Below are 13,902 nucleotides of genomic sequence, written 5' to 3'. Positions count from 1 at the left end.
AAATCCCTGTGTGACTCTTTTTTGCAATTAACCCACAGAAATCGGAAGGGGAGCTGTGGCTCAAAGTGGTCGATCACTAGCCTTGAGCAAATAGCGCAGGGACAGTGCAGGGACCCTGAATTCAGGGCCCATAATCAACAAAAAAGAAAGAAAGCACAGAGTGAAGGTCTCTCTTCCATTTCCCTAGGATAGTTCTCATGCGTTAGTATTTCTCCTGGGCACAGTATGGAAGCAAGGGCTGCAAAATGGTTCCTTTATATAAAAAAAAATCATGAAATTACCACAGTTTCTATATTACAACTTTATTTCAGTATTGGACATAACTTAGGTGGTCCTTTTGTGAAAGTCTTGGCACTACCTCTGCTCATTTGTAAGCACTTGGTAATCTGTATTTTAAAACAATCCACAGATCTGCTCATGTGGAAGACTAGAAGGGCTTAAAGATTTCACATTGTATTTAAACTTTCCTGTTTACCAGTTCAAATTTCCATCTAATACTATGCTCTATAAACACTATTAGGCTGGTATGTCTTTCCCTCAGAGTTCTATATAAAAGATAAAAAGTTTACTCAGATGTATTATGACTTTGAAAAAATCTTTGGTTAATTCAGGAAACATATTGAAAGCTAAAAGTTATCATTTTGCAGATCATGTATGGTGTTGAAAATCAGGGTTCTAAATCTGAAATACAATGATTTGTATCTTTTTTTCTGAGTTATATCAATGAGCAATACATATCTAGATTTTAAAGGAATAATTGAAAATGTATCAATTGAGATTTATATGACACCAATTAAATATTAATTAAATAAGATTGTACTTTATTTCTTTGCACAAATGCCAAATGGGAAAACTGTGTAGATTGTATTGTGTCCATTAAAATAAAAGAGATTATCACAAGTGTTACCCACATTTCAGTCGCTCAGGCCAGAAAGTGTGCATAATTTACAAAATTAGAATTGAATGAGATTAATTAAGCCATATTTATTGAGATACAGAATCAGCATTTTTATATCATTTATAACAGTCTGTTCCCATCCAGATCATATGTAGAAATACAAATAAGTTATGGAGCTAGAAGTACTGTACCTCCTCAAGACAATTGCTCTGTCCAGAAGCTCCATGGAGACATTCATTATCTTGGTAAATTTCCTCAGATCTAAAGGATGCTGGGCCTGGGCAATTTCAGAACCCAATTCTGTCAGCAGAGCTTGGCAGAAGGTTCAAGTTAATCACCAGTGAGGGTGTTCAGAGAAATGAAGCTTTTGACATCCTCATAGGCAGCCCTTTCCCACCTTGTACGAAGACTGACACTGGACCAAATTAGCCAGCCTTGTTGTGAGTTAACAGCTAGAAACAAGAATCAGAGGATTGGAACACGGGATGTCTAAATGTCTAAATAAATAATCTCCCATCCCCTCACCACACACACATATACACACACACACACACACACACACACACACACACACACACTTCTTTCTTACAACAAAATGTATCTGAAGAAAAGACATATATACTTGTGGTTATACATGTTTGACTCTCATGGCAATGATGCCAACAGGATTTGTTTTCCTGTAAGAGTGATGAGATTTTAATTCAAATCTTCAGTCTCAGAAATGAATTCTAATTCCTTAATGATAACTTCATAAAAAATTTAATACATCTTGTATGTGAACAGAATTTCATTTATTTTCCATTCATTTACATTTTTTCAGGTGACAAAGGGTTAATATATTTTTTAAGTTACAGGAAATCAGAAAAAATATTATATATCTTACAAAGCAGGTACTATAAAATACAACAATAAAATGATTTCAAATAAGATTATTTCCAGTCCTTAACTTAAAATGTTTAAATGAATTGTAATTGTTTTTGTAGTCTGTATTTATACAGATATTTGCCATATCTACCAAATAAGAAATGAGTTAAATTACCATTGTTTGGCTGAAATGAAAACGTATGGTATTCTTATTCTATGAATTGGGTCGATACAAACGCGTTCATAAGAAAAAAAAAACCTTCCATTTGTAGCGTTCAATATGACTCTTAGAAATATGGCTATGGAATATGGGATTTTGACCTTCATTAGTACTAAAAGGGGAGAAAGATCAGAAAGTCTCCAATAAAGTATAGCAGTCACTGAAACACAAGCTGTCACATTATCTATTTAGATCTTCCCCCAGAAAGGTTCAAGTTGAAATGAATGAAGATGAAGTGCTGCCTTTACACAATGTGTTCTAAGGCTTAACTCAGCTTTTCGGTGGAGCCTGTACCTAACAAAGCTCTTAATGGAAGCTAAAATTGTCTCCAATTATATCCTGTGTCTAAAGGTGGGTCAGCTGGGCTTTTTAAACTCTTAAAATGTCTCTTGTCTCTGTCAAGGTTATCAATTTAACAGGACTCCACGAACTTTTGTCCTTACTTAAAGTTAAATTGTGGAGGCACACACTACAAACAATACAGACTTGTTAGAGAGTTCTCCTGTTAGGTTTGGTGATAAACTCCTAGGTTTATGCATAAGAATGACAGTGAGGAGGCATGGGGGAAACCAAGATACAGACTGAAGCTGAAGGTAAGGGCAGTTGTGGGTGCCAAGGGAATTAGGGTTTGTGGTTTCAAACATGGAGAGAAAAGTTCATTTTCCCATATAATCTTTTAACTTATTCAAGAAATATTAACTGAGAACCTACTATTTTATCCTCTATAATAGTGTAAAAAATGAATATTATGTCTTCTCTTCTAGAGTTTGAAGGCTTGTGGGAATACAAGCCATGTACTTGCTTTGGTACTTTGCAAACATTATTTTCAAAGAAAACATAATTTTTGTGTTGTCTAACTACTCACCTACTTAATTTCTTTATCTTTTAATATATAATTATCTATCTGCAATTCCATTCTCTTATCTATTTTATTCTGTCCATCAATTGTGCATTCATATTTTACATGTTTATGTTCACTGTTTAGGAATAATTTACTAGGAAACATTCTTTTACACATGACTTAAAATTCTAATTTTTTTCTATGTAATATAACAGAGAACCAAATACACTCAATGACCATTTCTCTTCCCATCCCATGCCATAGTATTCTACATTCAGTTTTAAATAGACAAATGTTATATTTCTAACATATAAATTGATGGGTAATTCTTGAATTTCAAAATTTCTAGGGGCCAAGTATAGTTTATCTTTTGACCTCTGATAATAGTAAATTATCATATCATTTTCTAATCTACTATGTTTTACCTTCTTAAAATTCTTTTTTCTCTGGTTTTCTCAGGAAAACCAAATTAGATTTGAAATATTTAGTGCTGCACTTAGACTTACTTGAAAAATGCTCTCAAATGCGAATCACCTAACCAATCATAAGCATACACTATTTGGAAATAATCATTTCAAATAAATGTAGCTTGTTCCTTTGAGATCCATTATTTCTAACATTATTATCATCACATAGTGAATTTTTCTCTATGCTAAAGTTCCCAATTAATTAATTAATAGAATTAAGCATGAGAATTCCTCTAAAAATCTGTTTTTATAAACTACGTTTTCAAAAGATGAATGACTTTTAGAGATAAGCCGATAGACATGCACGTTGATCCAACCCATAATAAATTTATGGGTTAGACCAAGACCTAGATACAGGAAAAATAAATATATTTTCTCCTCAAAGAGTTCATTTGCAAATGATAGAGATAGATATAAAATCATAGTGGAAGGGAAAGTATATCACAGAAACAACAGGACAAAAGATGAACTAATGCAACACTGACCCTCACTTGACACTATGTTGGATATAAACCTTATAACACGGGGTGGGAAGGGAACTAAAGAGGGGTAAGCAGGAGAAAATGAGGGATAGGGTAACAGTATTTAAAAACAAATGTACTTGTTACCTTATGTAACTGTAACACCCCTGCTCATCACATTTTCAATAAAGAGTTAAAAATAAATAAAATCATAGTCAACACTATGTAAATTGAAGTTGTATTACTTTAGAGTATGATGGTGATGAAGAATAATTCCACTGGTAGTAACTAACAATTATTATAGTTTATGACAATCAGTACTCTATAGGACCTGAAACTGATTATCGCCCTGAAAATGACTTTTGTCCTTTTTACCTGATTTGATCTCATTTACTAGCATTTTCCAGTTGTTTGTAGTTCTTTGACATTAAGGTGAGAATTTTTGGTACTGTCAGCCATTAACAGCTTGCAAATTAAGAATTAAAATGAAAACAAAAACCTGTTATAACATTGGCTTCTTCTGAGTTTTAAGAGGCAAGGCAAAGAAGATGGAAAAATAAGGACATGAATCTAATTTTTCTAAACACATCTTCACCAGAGCATCCCCAGGAAATCTCAGCAAGGTCTTGCTTGAGTGAAGCAAAGCAGCCTAACAAGGCCATCTCTTTATCCAGAATGAAGACAAATGAGATGACCTACAAAGGTCCAGTCCCAAATCCATTCATGTACCTCATCAATTATACTTTATGTCAGACTGTGAAGTTGTGGGAAACACACTTAACTCTGGTTTATGGCCTGTTTTTATTATTCTGAGAGCTTTTCTGCCAGTTGGAAACTCTGTTTTCTCCAGGAGAAGTGTTCTGATTGGCCCCCTGCAGTCTTGAAAGGCCACTGTGGATACTAGAAAATTCATGTAAGAGCTATTATTATTCCCACAAATAGTTCTGTTCCAATATTTGTGTATACACACAAAAAGATGATGGTCTCTATTATTGTCTTGATTCAAAAGCAAAAACAGTAAATTTGATCCAGTTATCTAGGGCATCTATATGATTACAGTACAGTTAGATTAATTAAAGACAGTCATTGAAATCATTCCAGTTTGTCACAATTGACATCTGAGAGAAGATTCAGAGTTGAGAAAGCATACATAACTAACATAAAAATATGTATTTGAATTTAATGTAAAATGTATCTCAGTACATAGAATTCATCCAGCATAAGATATAGAAATTTGCATTTTGAGCCACTGTCCACTCATCTAAAGGGATTATAAATATACCATATACCCTAGAAAGTCCTCCTTTTAAACAGCCTTTCATTCTTCTATGTGTTTAATCCTCAGTTAAGATAAAACATTTAGTTCTTATTAATGGAATTTGGTAGAAATAAATTACATAAGTATGAGTTAATCTTAAGTTTGTCACTATATAAGAACATCATCAAAGCTGAGAGATTGTACATCATTCAAGTTAGTATTATAATTCAGGATAAAAGAGGATATATTTGTGAGTATTATGCATTGTTTCAGGGCAATGCTTTTTTTTAAATTAGGAGCAGATGGGCATTTAGACATCAAAAGAGCTGTTTGATATACTGAACACTGTGTTATTAAAGTTCCCAAGCAGAAGCTTGCGGATGGGAGAAATAATCATAAAACATAACCTTTTATTTCATCAGAGAAAGTTATGCCTACTCAAGATCTGAAGCCCAATATTCTCAAAACGGTTTCACACAAGTGACACCCCATTCAAAACAGCTGGCTGTAAGGGGAATAAATGGGATTTAATCTTCCATAACATGAATTGCACAATTTATTTTTCTTGAAGAAATCATGCTTTTGTGACACTGTTGAGCTGTGACAATATCTCTCTCTCTGCCTCCCTCCTTCCCTCCCTCACTCCTCCTCTTTCCCTCTCTCCCTTCCTTCCTTCCTTCCTTCCTTCCTTCCTTCCTTCCTTCCTTCCTTCCTTCCTTCCTTCCTTCCTTCCTTCCTTCCTTCCTAGAATCAGGTATTTTTTTTTTATGCTGAGCCCATAATAATTTAACCATGCTAGAATCTTCCTCCAGAAAAAGAAACTGGCAAGCCAGGTTGCCCTATGTACCATCTGATTCTATTGTCTATCTTTACAAGAACTGGTTTAAAATATCAAAATAGAGAGACAAAGGACAAACCATTCCAAAAGAAATACTTACAAAACCATTTGGTGTAAACCAACTGATAAACCAACTGAACAAATCTTGGGGGGAGAGGAAAATGGGGATGAGGAGTGGGGAAATGAGGGAGGTGGTAACAAGTTGAACAAGAAATGTACTCACTGCCTTACATATGAATCTGTAACCCCTCTGTACCATAATTTAACAATAAAGAAAAAAAATTTAATAAAATATAAACTGGTTTAAAATATGATATATTTTCAACCCTGAGATAGATTTTTGCAGTACTTGATTATTGAAGTTGAAATGCTTCACATTGGGCTGGGAATATGGCCTAGAGGCAAGAGTGCTTGCCTCGTATGCATGAAGTCCTGGGTTGGATTCCTCAGCACCACATATATAGAAAAGTCCCGAAGTGGCACTATGGCTCAAGTGGCAGAGTACTAGCCTTGAGCAAAAAGAAGCCAGGGACAGTGCTCAGGCCCTGAGTCCAAGCCCCATGACTGGCAAAAAAAAGAGAGAGAGAGAAAGAGAGAGAGAGAGAGAGAGAGAGAGAGAGAGAGAGAGAGAGAGAGAGAGAGAGAGAGAAATACCTCAAATTGTTAGTCAATTTGACAATCAATGACTCCCAAAGCCTAAAATTAATGTCTGTACAAAACAGTATTTCAATATTTAAAACACACAGTAAACAAAACTACAGAAGATAATGTTGGTTAGAAGGGAGAAAACCAGATGAGATTTATCATGTCTTCAAATTGAAATCCTTAAAATTAAAAGCTACGCATTCATACAGCAGATAGAACTATTTATTACCCTCAAAGTATCTAAAATTATAGATATTTTCTATATGGTGTATTATTTAAGCAACAATTGAATGACATACTTACATATTTTATTCAAGTACAAAAGTGCTTTTTTAAGACAAGAGGAAAAAGAATTTTCAGTTTATGAAATTTACTATAATGTTAGATGTGCTATATAACATGAGATGTATTACAAGCTAGATATATAATATATAAACTTGAGTACAAAGGTAAATTTAAATTATAGTTTCCCAGCGTGTTACATCATTCTACCACTTATCTTTCCAAATATTTATATTTGTGTGAAGACTAGCCAAATGTATTCCATTGTGAGACAAGATATTTTCAAACAACTCACATTAGAGTATTTCAACTGTTAAAAATTAGCTATATTAAAATGTCTATGCACATGACAGTTTCACAATACATATCTATGTAAGTAAAATATAAAACATAAAATGGCTAAAACTAAAAATAACTTCAGGTTGAGATATATTTTACTTTCTTTATAACAGAATAATACCATCTCCACAAGGAAATATCACAGTTTCTGATAGTCAATGCCAGGGTTTTAAAGGCAAATTGATATAGTACTTCATTAGGAAAATCATATGCTTTGTAGTGTGTCAAGACCCTTTATTCAAATTTGGAAATTGAGCACCTGTTTCCAATAGGTTTCTGCCAGAATAAATAAAACACTCTGGCACCATCATGGAGATTGTATGTGTGGGTGTCCCTCTCAGGCATATTCCTAAAAATGTGAGAGGTTTTGTATGTTTGTACTTTGGAAGAATAAAAAAAGACAAGAAAGAGTTATAAATACAAATGGCCTTGCTTCCTTATTGTTGTTTATATAAACATCTGCACAGTATGAGAAAGAATGTCCCTTAGAAAGTACTTATCACAGTGTCTACTCAGAGAAGATTTTGCACTGGTAGATGGCACTCATCTTTTACAAATGAAAAGACTTTATGCATTTCATATTTTCTAACTATTCAAAATGTTACTCCTCTATAATTGTAGCCCATTTTCTTTAGACCATATTCCTGCTTCACACTTGTACTTAAGACCATAAACACAGCGTCATGCTATGTCTCACATTCCTTTACAATGCGTGTACAGTAATTGATGTTTTTAGACTTGTTTTACCAACTTTTCAACAGTATTAATCCACAAACAATAGCAGAAATTGAAAAAGCTATCTTTTAGTTCTTCAGCAGATGTTGCTGACTTTCTAAAGAGAAACAGGGAATGCCTTTCATAACATTTGTCCATACTACTTACTAGTTAGTATTTAGTTTGATATTGTATTTCACAATTTCACAAGGGAACATAAAATCTAAACAATTTCAAGATTGGCACTCTCAATAAATCTGAGACATAAGCATTGCTTGTCTCTTGGTCTACTGCAATATCTGATGGAATACTAGCACTAAAACATTTTTGTTGACTGTCATCGCAGGATCTTTATATGCACTTTAGTGTTAGCATTGTATCATATAAAATAGAAATGCACAACCATTCTTCATCTAGTTTACAACCTTTTTCCATTGATAATATCTTCCAAAATTGAATAGTTGTAAAACTTGTGCAAACTGATTTGTCAGCTTACAGAAACTTTCCCTTAATGTGTATTTGGAGAAAATTTGGATGAAATTGAAATCAGAGCCTCATCATTATCACTTATGAAATCATTTAAAATATTCCTGCAATTTTTGAGATTTATAGCCACTTTTACCCATGTGAAGGGTCTACGAGTTTTTTTATGGTAATATGGATTTTACAGAAACAGCTTTGTTATTGTTTCAGTATACATTTTTGCATTTTCTATCACACATATGAATATAATATATAAACTATATATTATCTATATTTAGTACCTATATTTAGTACGCATACTTATAGTACATATATAGCACATATATACCCTGCAGATGTGTATATGTAATTTTCCTTCTATCTCAACTTAGAAAAACAAAATTGTTTAGATTCCAAAGCAAACTGGTCCTAAAAATGCTGACAGTTACTATTCAAGAAGAAAACATTTCCAGGGAATTATTAATAGAAATCTGAAATTATATAAAATATGTTGTAAGTACCTCCCTAAGAAGACAAAGCAAATGTGTATAACGTAATGAAAATACCAATGTCTATCAAACTAATATAAGAACAAATGTGGCCTAGAATATCATAATTTAAACATTTCTAAATCTGATCTTGTATTCATAGCGTAAATATCACAAATAAGCAGGAAGCTTTGTTGAATATATATATATATATACATATATATATTTCAGAAGCAGGGAATTTTTTGAAGCTATGATTTTATAATTCCATATTATCATTGAAACTTCAATCCCAGTATTGAAATTCATACTTTTGTTTTTGAAAACATTGGTCTTGTTGAAATGAAAGTTCTGATCCCTTTGAAGGAGGCCTGAGATCTTGCATTCTAGCAGGCTTCAGATTATACCACAACTTGAATGAGTAGCAATTTCCATGCTATGCAAAGTAAATGAAGTTGAATTTCTTTTAGATTGCTGACATTATCATCTTGGGAAGAAAGTTCAAGTGTCTGGTTTTACTCACTAGAAAAATAATGTAGAATAATAATGTTTGTGAAAGGCAAATGTTAGCTATTTACCTTTCTTGACCAAAAAAAGGTGGAAATAAACATGGGCAGGAACATGTGACAGTGTGTGTGTGGGGGGTGTGCGCGCACGCGCATGTGCATGCACCTTGGTACAGCTTCCACGTGTGCATTATGCTAATAAAGTATGTCAGTAATTCTTATGTGACCCTCCTCGATTTTGACTTGCATTCATCAAAAGCATCAAAAGTTTAGGGAATTGTCAGGTTCAAATATACCCTATCTCTAAGGTTAAGCTCCAGCTTATTTCACACATTTCAACAGTTTCCATGTGGATGCTGTTAAGGTTGCCTGGAATTTGGAGATAAGCCCAGGATTAGTCCTGCTTTAAAGTCATGATGAAACCTTGTTATAGGCCTCAAGTTAAGTTGTTAAATGTATTTCTAAGAGCTTACTGGGGGGAGAAAAGTCACACATTAACTTTGGTAAGCTTCTAACAGCAAAAACACAGTGGTGGTTGTTGTGAACTTACCTGAAGGCTTATACTTTCATGTTGTTAGAGATGGTAGGCTTATTTTCTAGAAATAAAACCATATTGTGTTTACCAAAATTGTTTTAGAAAAAGCATCCTTAAAAATTTCAATGAATTAAATAAATCTTATGGAGGAAGACTTTTAAGAAGTCAGTTGGTAATAATTTGAATTATTTTATAATTACAAAATTTAATATTTTGATTAATAACAATTTGCAACTTACTTTATCTCTTGTATTGTTTAGAAGTACAAAAGATATCACACATGTGTTAATATAGCTAAACTATATGCTTTCTTTCTTTTTTGTGGTTTGTGTAGGTATTTTATTGGCCTAGAGGACATAAAATATAAAGCAGAAATTTTGATTAAGTATTGTGAAAATGTTATTGCTTTTGCCTGAAGGATATTGCAAAATATCTGGAAGAGGTAGAGTACAAAGTTGTTGTTATTTACTGAATGGAATTGGGATTGGAATGTATTTCTAAAAATAAGTTTAAAGCATAGCACTGTAGAAATAATTTTATAAAGAAACCCAAGAGATGGCCTTTCTTGTTCTGCTCTTTATTTTTGTTTTTGCAAAACAAGTGAATAATTTTATTCTTTTGAAACATTACTTATTTATTGTCCTAGTGATGTACAGAGGGGTTATAGTTTCTGCTCTTTAAATTTGCCTATTAGTTGTGTGTTTTTTTTAGAGAGTTAGCAAAAACACTTTATGCATCATAAGGTTATGATTTCTGGATTTACCAAAAATGTATAATTTAGCTATAGTACTAACAGCCCAAATATATAGATGTGTCTGAATCTGGAGAAGAAATAGTTTCTTTGACTTAGAAACCTGTGAATGAAAGCTGGCATGGAATATCTTGTATTCTCTTTTGATACTGAAAATAATTTTTGTAGAAGACTCTGTTAAACACATGTAAGTCTACTAATGTACTTTAGGTAGGTGATATTATCTCTTTCTCATTAATTTATGTAAATTTTATTTTATTTCAATGTGTATTGTAGTGTGTCAGTAGTATGATCACTTTAAATACTTCTAACTTTCCAAATACATTATGAATTACCATGGTCAGCCATAGTGTATCCTGTAATTGGCTGCTTCTGGAGATGTAAAGATGGATTGTTGGACAGATAGATGTTTCAATGGGTAGAAAGACAAATATGAAGGTAGATGGATATAGATAGATACATTTTAGTTAGATAGATAGATTGATAAAGATCCTTGTGAAGTGGATTTGATGACATTCAAAGGATCTCATAAAATTATGGTAATTATAGTAGTGAGTACTTTGTAGAAACCAATAGCAAGAGCAGTTCCTCTTCTTCTATGCCATGAAAAATTTCTTCACCATCTGTGATGGCCATCCACCTTAACTTCTTTATAGGAAATCACTTCATGATCCCCCTTCTGATAAAAATGCTGATTCTGAGAGTAGTTCCCCACTGTTACGCAGTTAATAACAAGTATTGGGATTATCCGAGTGGTCATTTTGTTAATTCTTGATATCTTTCATAATTCAGAAAGTTGGAGTAGTACACCTTAGACTCATGTAAGACCTAATATACACCAACTCATTTTATAATTTTACTTCTTTCAAAATTTACTTTTGCATTTCATTATGAAATAACTTCAACTTCATTTCTATTCCAGGAATAGAATATCTAGATGAAAATTTTTACTCAAGATTAAAATTGTGATAATTCTTTAAAATATTTGATAGGAAGGATGAAAACCATTACAAACTTAAATAAAACTTTTTAAAATTTTTGACTCTCTTTGCTAATGCCATTACATTGAAAATCCACTTATTTCCAAGGTAATGTTACATATTGCGGTACTTTATTTAAAATATTATCATATTAAAGCTGACAATGAGTTGAAGCCAAGAAATAAGTTAGTGCTATTATTTTCTCTCCTTTTATAGGAAAATGCCCTTGAGTCCTTTTCAGCAAACAACATTCCACAAACAACAATTTTTTTTGTTACCAAATGCTTCTCATTATATTACTCCTTGGTGAAAATTCTGCTATTAAAAATAGTTTACCAAGGCAAAGTTAATTATGTAGAAAATTATCCAAAGATATACTGCTTTATTTCTCCTGGAAGCAGTCAACCAAAAAGACCATTCATTCACTTGCTGATCTATGTATGGTCCTTGAGCTTTACTTTCTTTTAAATGTTTTAAAAATAATGGCTACATTTATAAACAAAACATGTGCTTGTTTTTAGCTAATAAATGGGTGCTTTGAAATATGTGGTTTTGGTTATTCACAAATAAAAATTAAACATTCATTGAAGTTGATATTTTTGCTTTTTTGACAGACAGAACTGAGTTTGAACTAAAACTTGGAGCTTGCTAGACAAGTGGATCAACACCTGAGCCACATGCTAGTCCTATATTGAATTTTTTTTTTTTTTTTTTTTTTTTTTTGGCCAGTCCTGGGCCTTGGACTCAGGGCCTGAGCACTGTCCCTGGCTTCTTTCCGCTCAAGGCTAGCACCCTGCCACTTGAGCCACAGAGCCGCTTCTGGCCGTTTTCTGTATATGTGGTGCTGGGGAATCGAACCTAGGGCCTCGTGTATCGGAGGCAGGCACTCTTGCCACTAGGCTATATCCCCAGCCCCTATATTGATTTCTTAAAACTCTAAGAAGTTCACTTGTAAATACTGTTTCTTATTCTTAGGGAGTAACATGCATACCTACCTACCTTAGTGACACACATCAAAAGCCTCCTTGAAATTAAAACCAAATAGTTGGTAGTTTATAGTCCAAAAGAATAATGTTGAAAGACATCAGATTGCTCATATAAATTCCATAATCTGTTTATGTAAGGTAACTCTTAAATAAATATTTTAATGAACACAAACCTCTACAGCTTGCTCACTTTTACAAAATTTTGTTGTACTACGAAAAATATGGAGTTACCTATAAACATAATTTTCAGAGATTTTTTTCTTTGTTTTCCTGTCCTCTTTTCTAAGTTTTAGGTCTTTTATTAAGACAGTGTTCAAAAGAGGAACAGATGGCTAATAAACATATGAGGGAATGTTAAAAACCTTTACTCATCAAGGAAATGTAAATCAAAACTACACTACCATTCCATCTTATCCCAGTCAGATTGGCCATCATTAAGGAAAAAATGAATTCTAATGTTTTTGTGGGGGAGAAAAACATTTATCATTGCTGGTGGGATTGTAAACTTATACAATCAATGTGGAAATCAATGTGGAGATTCTACAAAAATCTACCAGACCTGTGTAATGACCCTACCATAGCACGCTTGGGTATATATCCGAAGAAGAATAAATCAATATGCTAGAGACATACTCTGTCACAATAATGACACTGAAATTAGTCAGCAAACCCAACAAGCAATGAATGGATAAGGAAAATGTGGCAGACGTATACCATAGAATATTATTCAGTGATAAAGAAAACAAAATTAAATTATCTGCAGGGACATAGGTACAACTGAGGACCATGAAGATAAAAGAGTTAAGTCAAGCTTGAAAAACTGCACATAGTACATTTTCGTTTTATTGTGGAACCTAGGCCTAAAAGAATGATAGTAATAATAATAATAGGGCATAAATATAAAAGAAGATAGGCTTGGGAGACAATGGAAGGACATAGGATAAAAGAATGAATATGGAGGATAAAGAGAATCACTGTAGGTTACATATGTACTATATTTATGTGTGTGTGCATGTGTTAGTGCATGTTTGTATGTGAGTATATACAAAAAGACAACAAAGTGAAACCAAACAGTTTGAAAAACAGGGAAGGAGGCAGGAGGTATGAGAATAAGATGGAGGCGTGAATTTATTGAAGGTGCATTGTGCACATCTGTGGAATTGTCCCAATGAAGCTGGTTGATATTTTTAATGTAAGTTAATTCAGAAATAAAATATCAAAGAGTTGTTTTGCTGCACATGAAATTTCCAGAACTTTAATTAACACACATGATCTCAAGATGCACTCTCTTTTGAGACAAAAGAATAATACTCAAACAAATTACATTACTGTTATTGTTCCCAACAGATGTAGTAATAAGAGTGAAC

General features: G+C 33.0%; 1 protein-coding gene across 1 annotated transcript in view; it reads right to left on the bottom strand.

The window, feature by feature from the left end:
* The window catches only part of Galntl6 (polypeptide N-acetylgalactosaminyltransferase like 6), an 837,540-nt gene that overhangs the window by 452,610 nt on the left and 371,028 nt on the right, over positions 1 to 13,902 (bottom strand). The window lies entirely within an intron of this gene.

The sequence above is a fragment of the Perognathus longimembris genome, chromosome 21 (genome assembly GCF_023159225.1).
Source record: "Perognathus longimembris pacificus isolate PPM17 chromosome 21, ASM2315922v1, whole genome shotgun sequence".
NCBI lineage: Eukaryota > Metazoa > Chordata > Mammalia > Rodentia > Heteromyidae > Perognathus > Perognathus longimembris.
Note: the sequence above shows the minus strand (reverse complement) of the source record. Positions and strands in the feature narration are given on the sequence as shown.